Source organism: Lissotriton vulgaris, chromosome 1_1 (genome assembly GCF_964263255.1).
Source record: "Lissotriton vulgaris chromosome 1_1, aLisVul1.2, whole genome shotgun sequence".
Classification (NCBI taxonomy): domain Eukaryota; kingdom Metazoa; phylum Chordata; class Amphibia; order Caudata; family Salamandridae; genus Lissotriton; species Lissotriton vulgaris.
In genome coordinates, this window is record NC_141685.1 from 40,366,200 (window position 1) to 40,373,267 (window position 7,068).

General features: G+C 42.6%; 1 pseudogene; it reads left to right on the forward strand.

Annotated features, from left to right (window-relative positions):
• LOC147737111 (uncharacterized) overlaps window positions 1-5,740 on the forward strand; it is a 305,409-nt pseudogene extending 299,669 nt beyond the window's left edge.
• The last annotated feature ends 1,328 nt before the right edge of the window (window positions 5,741-7,068 follow it).

Sequence of the window (7,068 nt, forward strand, 5' to 3'; positions counted from 1 at the left end):
AAACAAGTGGAAAACGAATGAAACAGAGGGCAGAAGGGCATGAAAAATGAGGGAAACAGAGGGCAGAAGGGCACGAAAAACAAGTGGAAAACGAGTGAAACAGAGGGCAGAAGGACACAGAAAACGAGGGAAACAGAGGGTAGAAGGGCACAAAAAACAAGTGGAAAACGAATGAAACAGAGGGCAGAAGGGCATGAAAAATGAGGGAAACAGAGGGCAGAAAGGCACAAAAATCGAAGGAAACAGAGGGCAGAAGGGCACGAAAAACAAGTGGAAAACGAATGAAACAGAGGGCAGAAGGGCACGGAAAACAAGGGAAACAGAGGGCAGAAGGGCTCGAAAAACAAGTGGAAAACGAGGGCCGAAGGGCACGACAAACGAGGGAAACAGAGGGCAGAAGGGCATAAAAAACAAGGGGAAAACTGGTGAAACAGAGGGCAGAAGGGCACGAAAAACAAGTGGAAAACGAATGAAACAGAGGGCAGAAGGGCACGGAAAACAAGGGAAACAGAGGGCAGAAGGGCTCGAAAAACAAGTGGAAAACGAGGGCCGAAGGGCACGACAAACGAGGGAAACAGAGTGCAGAAAGGCATAAAAAACGAGGGAAACAGAGGGCAGAAGGGCACGGAAAACATGTGGAAAACAAATGAAATGGAGGGCAGAAGGGCACAAAAAACGACGAAAACAGAGGGCAGAAGGGCACGAAAAACAAGTGGAAAACGGGGGCAGATGGGCATGACAAACGAGGGAAACAGAGGGCAGAAGGACACAAAAAACAAGGGGAAAACGAGTGAAACAGAGGGCCGAAGACCACAAAAAACAAGGGAAACAGAGGGCAGAAGGGCACAAAACACGAAGGAAACAGAGTGCAGAAGGGCACGAAAAACAAGTGGAAAACGAATGAAATAGAGGGCAGAAGGGCACGAAAAACGTCAAAAACAGAGGGCAGAAGGGCACGAAAAACACGTGGAAAATGAGGGCAGAAGGGCACGACAAACGAGTGAAACAGAGGGCAGAAGGACACAAAAAACAAGGGGAAAACGGGTGAAACAGGGGGCAGAAGGCCACAAAAAACAAGGGAAACAGTGGGCAGAAGGGCACGAAACACGAAGGAAACAGAGGGCAGAAGGGCACAAAAAACGAGGGAAACAGAGTGCAGAAGGGCACAAACAAAAAACGAGGGAAACAGAGGGCAGAAGGGCACAAAACAAGGGGAAAACAAGGGAAACAGAGGGCAGAAAGGCACGAAAAACAAGGGGAAAACGAGTGAAACAGGGCAGATGGCCACAAAAAAACGAGGGGAACAGAGGGCAGAAGGGCAGAAAAACAAGGGGAAAACGAGTGAAACAGAGAGCAGAAGGCCACAAAAAAACAAGGAAAACAGAGGGCAGAAGGGCACGAAAAACGAGGGAAACAGAGGGCAGAAGGGCACAAAAAACAAGTGGACAATTAGTGAAACAGGGCGGAAGGACACATAAAAAGAGGGAAACAGAAGGCAGAAGGGCACGGAAAACAAGGGGAAAACAAGTGCAACAGAGGACAGAAGGCCACAAAAAACGAGGGAAACAGAGGGCAGAAGGTCACGAAAAACGAGGGAAACAGGGCAGAAGGGCACAAAAAACGAGGGAAACATAGGGCACAAAAAACAAGGGGAAACGAATGAAACAGAGGGCAGAAGGCCACAAAAAACGAGGGAAATAGAGGCAGAAGGGCACGAAAAATGAGGGAAGCAGAGGGCAGAAGGGCACAAAACAAGGGGAAAATGAGTGAAACAGAGGGCAGAAGGGCACAAAAACAAGGGGAAAACGGGTGGAACAGAGGGCAGAAAGGCACAAAAAATGAGGGAACCAGAGGGCAGAAGGGTACAAAAACAAGGGAAAAACGAGTGAAAAAGAGGGCAGAAGGGCACAAAAACAAGGGGAAAACGAGTGAAACAGAGGGCAGAAGGGCACAAAAAATAAGGGGGAAACAAGTGAAACAGAGAGCAGAAGGCCAAAAAAAACAAGTGAAACAGAGAGCAGAAGGCCACAAAAAATTAGGGAAACAGAGGGCACAAGGGCACAAAAAACAAGGGGAAAGCAAGTGAAATAGAGGGCAGAAGGCCACAAAAATCAAGGGGGAAACGAGTGAAACAGAGAGCAGAAGCCACAAAAAACAAGGGGAAAATGAGTGAAACAGAGGGCAGAAAGGCACAACAAACGAGTGAAACAGAGGGCAGAAATGCACAGTATGGGCTCTGATGAAATTAGGCTTAAAGTCAATGAAACTGGGCGTGGGGGGTCTCTCAGAAAAAATGCGTGAGTTGCTTCGGGTTCAGTAGCTCACGACGATTTTCACTGGCCAGAAGTAGCTCTGACTACACAAAAGGTTGGAGACCCCTGGTCTAGGCATAGTCCTCAGAGCACACAATAGATTTGCTTGAGGCAGAGGCCAAAACCCAAAAGTCAGGAAACCAGATACAAGTAGGTGGTAACTCAGGGCAGGGAAAAACGCCTGTTGTCCGTGGAGGAGTCATTCCCTTCCCATAAATCTGCATTACAAATTAATTAATCGTATATAGCTTTTTAATATCTGTTTGGTGCCAGTCCATATGACTTTCAAATCTGCCTTTGGGATATGATGTTGCAACTTCATAGGGTACATGTATTCTTTGTGAGCTTAATAAAATGTTGAAAATTCTACAAAACCTCACTCCTACATCCAAGTACTCTCATGCTACCATTCTGCACTCTGCTCTGTCTGAAAAACAGCTCAGCATATTCAAAATTCTGCATTGATTTGGCTTGTAAATTATATTTTTGGAAATGTACATGTATTAACTATTTAATTTTAATACTATAGGTGATTGAAATTACGGACGAAGAAAGCAAGATTTAGCACTAAGCAAGTGAATGTCAGTGCCATAAGAAGGATTATTTTGAAAAACTGAAGGACATCCAGCATACTACGTTTAAACAATTTCCAAAAATCTAAGTGTGGCGAGAAAAGTACTATACCTGTAAGTGAAGTCTCTAATTTTGCATTTAATTAACCCAGAGCAAAGCCATATCTGTGCACACAGCATCAGAAATAATGTAGAAAGACCGCTTCAGCATCCTCATCTGAAATATTATCAGAAAGACAAATTGCCTCAGCATGACAGAATAACGTTCATCTAAAGCATCATGTAATTCTAGAGAGGAAGCACACACTACATAAAAGAAAGTTACAACTTAAGGTTTCTTCTGGATACCATCAAAGAAAAGACGCTAAAAGAAGACTCCGAAGCTGACACGTTAACAACCAAAAGATTGGAAAATCACCTTTGTTCAACAACCATTTTTAACCAGTTACGCAAGTTTGAGACTATCTGCCTCGGGATATAACACCTTGACCCACTCTGCTCTTTCTTGCGAAAATCTTAAAAATTCACCACTTTATTGTGTTAATGACCATCTCAGATTCTTTCCTTTTTATTGTGTACTGTTCTGTAATTCTATGTAAATCGCCTCAACATTATCTGTTGTGTAGGAGTGATATGTAAAACTGTTAAATATAAAAATTGATTAAAGGAGCACTGTTGCGCTATATCTAATGTAAATAAATCCTCATCCTCAGAACTACAATCCTTAAACTTACCCCAAACAAAGAAAGGGTAGAAGTAACTGATGTTCTCCGACTAATGATCCACAATAGTACTCTGCACGTTCTAACGCCCTCAGTTACTGCCATTACACCTGTGCAAAAAGGTACTTATCAGTTTAATCATTAAATATCAGATTAACACGTTATTACTGCATTGCTAATAACCTATAGAAATAGATTTGAGAAAAACTTCAGTCACAAATTAAGTTGCTGCCGGAGAGGCTATTACCTAAAGACTATTATCTGTTAAAAAAAATTCAACATGTGTTACAGGATTGCTTCCCGACATTTTTTGCTCAATTCAAGTGTTGAGAAGATTGCACACGATTTCTTTTAGAGATAAGTGCTGAACATTATCTAAACAAGCCCGACTCTAAAATCGAGGCAAAATAACTAAAGTTAGGGAAAAAAGTTACCTGTGCCCAAAAAGATACAGCCATAAATCTTATCTCACAGAATTTGACAGAATGCACACAGGGGAAAACCACTCTCAGTGCAAAGTATGCCAAAAAAGTTTCAGGCGTAAATCTTATCTCACTGAACATATGAGAATCCACACTGGGGGAAAACACTCTCCGTGCAAAGTATGCCAAAAAAGTTTCAGGCGTAAATCTTATCTCACTGAGCATATGAGAATCCACACTGGGGAAAAACCTTTTCAGTGCTCTGAATGCCAGAAAAGTTTTAGAGTCAAAGCAAGTCTATATCAACATGCATTAACCCACTCTGTGGAAAAACGTTATCAGTGCTCTGAATGCCCAAAACATTTCACACTTAAATCACTTCTAACTGCACATGTGAGATTCCACACTGGGGAAAAACCTTATCAGTGCTCTGAATGCCAGGAATGTTTCAATGAAAAAAGACATCTCACGCTGCATATAAGAACCCACACTGGGGAAAAACCTTATCAGTGCTCCGAATGCCCAAAAGATTTCCAACTTAAATCACTTCTAACTGCACATGTGAGATTACACACTGGGGAAAAACCTTATCAGTGCTCTGAATGCCAGAAATGTTTCAGTGACAAAAAAAGACTCACTAAACATACAAGGACCCACACTTGGGTAAAACGTTATCAGTGCACTGAATGCGACAACTGTTTCAGTGAAAAAAGCAGTCTCACTCAGCATATAAGAACCCACACTGGGGAAAAACCTTATCAGTGCTCTGAATGCCACAAATGTTTCAGTCAAAAATGCAATCTCACTGAGCATATAAAAATCCACACTGGGGAAAAACCTTATCAGTGCTCTGAATGCCAGATATGTTTCAGTCGAAAAAGGTATCTCACTCAGCATATAAGAATCCACACTGGGGAAAAACCTTATCAGTGCTCTGAATGCCAGAAATGTTTCATTCAAAAAAGACATCTCACACTGCATATAATGAACCACACTGGGGAAAAACCTTATCAGTGCTCCGAATGCCAGATATGTTTCAGTGTAAAAAGCAGTCTCACTAAGCATATAAGAATCCACACTGGGGAAAAACCTTATCAGTGCTCCGAATGCCAAAAATGTTTCATACAAAAATCTCATCTCACTGATCATGTGAAAATCCACACTGGAGAAAAAAAATTATCAGTGCTCTAAATGTCAGAAAAAATTCAGAGGTAGACATGGTTACAAGCGCCATAAGAAAACACACCATCAAAATAATCAGTTCTCCGAATGCCAGAAAAGCATACATTTTAAACTCAATCTCAATCTACATGGCCGAAATTACTCGTCTACAACGTGTGCAAAACGCGGCCGCTAGAGCAGTCGTGGGCTTACCCAGATTCTGCTCCGCTGCCAACACCTTGCGCTCTCTTCATTGGCTGCCGATTAAGCAGAGGATTCAATTTAAAGTGCTCTGTTTGTCCTACAAGATCCTCAAGGGCTCTCCTGCCCAGATTCTTTTGAATCTCTTGTCTCCCTATGTTCCGGCCCGCTCTCTACGTTCGTCGGACCTCGATCTTGCAGTAGTACCCCGGTTCAAGCGTAGCCGTGCTGGCGGCCGCTCATTCCGAGTACGTGCTGCGGCCCTGTGGAATTCCCTTCCTTTAAAGATTCGTGCCCTTGATGATCTTTTCTCATTTCGTAGGGCCGTCAAGACCTTTCTATTTCCTTGATTCGTTTTATCCTTTTAAGCTGTGTTATGTTGTTACCTTGTCAGGCGCCAGGACGCTCCTTTGCTGGAGCAGCTGTGCGTGTAATAAATGCTCATAACATAACATAACATAACATGAGCAGACGCACACCGGGGAAAAACATTACCAATTTCTGTGAATGCCAGAAATTCCTATTTGATAGGCACAGCCTCACTAACCATAAGTGACTCCATACTGATGAAAAACCTTATGAGTGCTCTGAATGCCAAAAAAGCTGCTGAAAAAAATGCTATTTCACCATGAGAAACTCCACACTAGAGAAAATCCTTATGCCATAAAAGGTTGAATCTGAAAGACAGTGTTATGCTTTATGAGCGATCTCACTCTGGGGACCTTATGAGTGCTCGAAATGCAAGCAATGTTTTGGGTACAAATTACTTCTCACTTGACATGAGCGAACTCACACGGGGAAAAAAGCCTTATGTGTGTTTTGAATGTCAGATAAGGTTTAGTCTTGAATACAATGTCATTTCACATGAGAGAATTCACACTGGACTAAAGCCATATACAGGAGGGGAAAGCCAGAAACGTTATACTCAGAAAGGAGATATCACTAAACATGAGAAATGCATCCACACCAGGTGAAAAGTAAGGCGTATCTTTAGTTGCAGAAAAGCTTCTAACAACCTGACTTTACATGAGAGAGCACATATTGTAGTTGCAATAGAATTCATCAAGAAACTCTTGCAGGATAACTTAGGCTGCCCGCATGCAACCTCCAAAGAAATTTCAGGCCTGGAAATATTTTTCATTTCAACAGAATCCACAATTTGAGTATCTGAAAGTTACAAAACTCTCAAGGTCTTTACTTTACACAGAGAAGTGTTAGTGCTTGCAAAAATCAACTAATTGCCCAAAAAATTACAATAATAATGTCTTAAATTTTACTCCACCCTAAAGGTTTCTACTCACCCTTGTTTCTTAACATATGACTGATATCTATTTTTTCATGATAAGATTAAGCCTATGCGGAGTTCCTCAGTGAGGGACTCCGCAAAGTGACAAAAAAACTCTGGCGGTCTATGCGGAGTTCCGCAAGCAGCGGAGTGCGTACGGGTCATGCAGTTTGTGGTGATTTCATCCCATGTCGGAGGATCATTTGGCCCTTCTCTTCCAGGAAGTTATGGATCTCTTTGTGAAACGCGTCCCTGTGCCAGAAGTAGGTCAGGGTTGCTACTCCCACTACTTCTTGGTACCCAAGAAGGACAAAGGCCTGCATCCTAGCTTAGTTCTCAGGGACATCAACCGCTTTCTCCGAAAGGAGACGTTCAAGTTGTTAATCTTGGCTC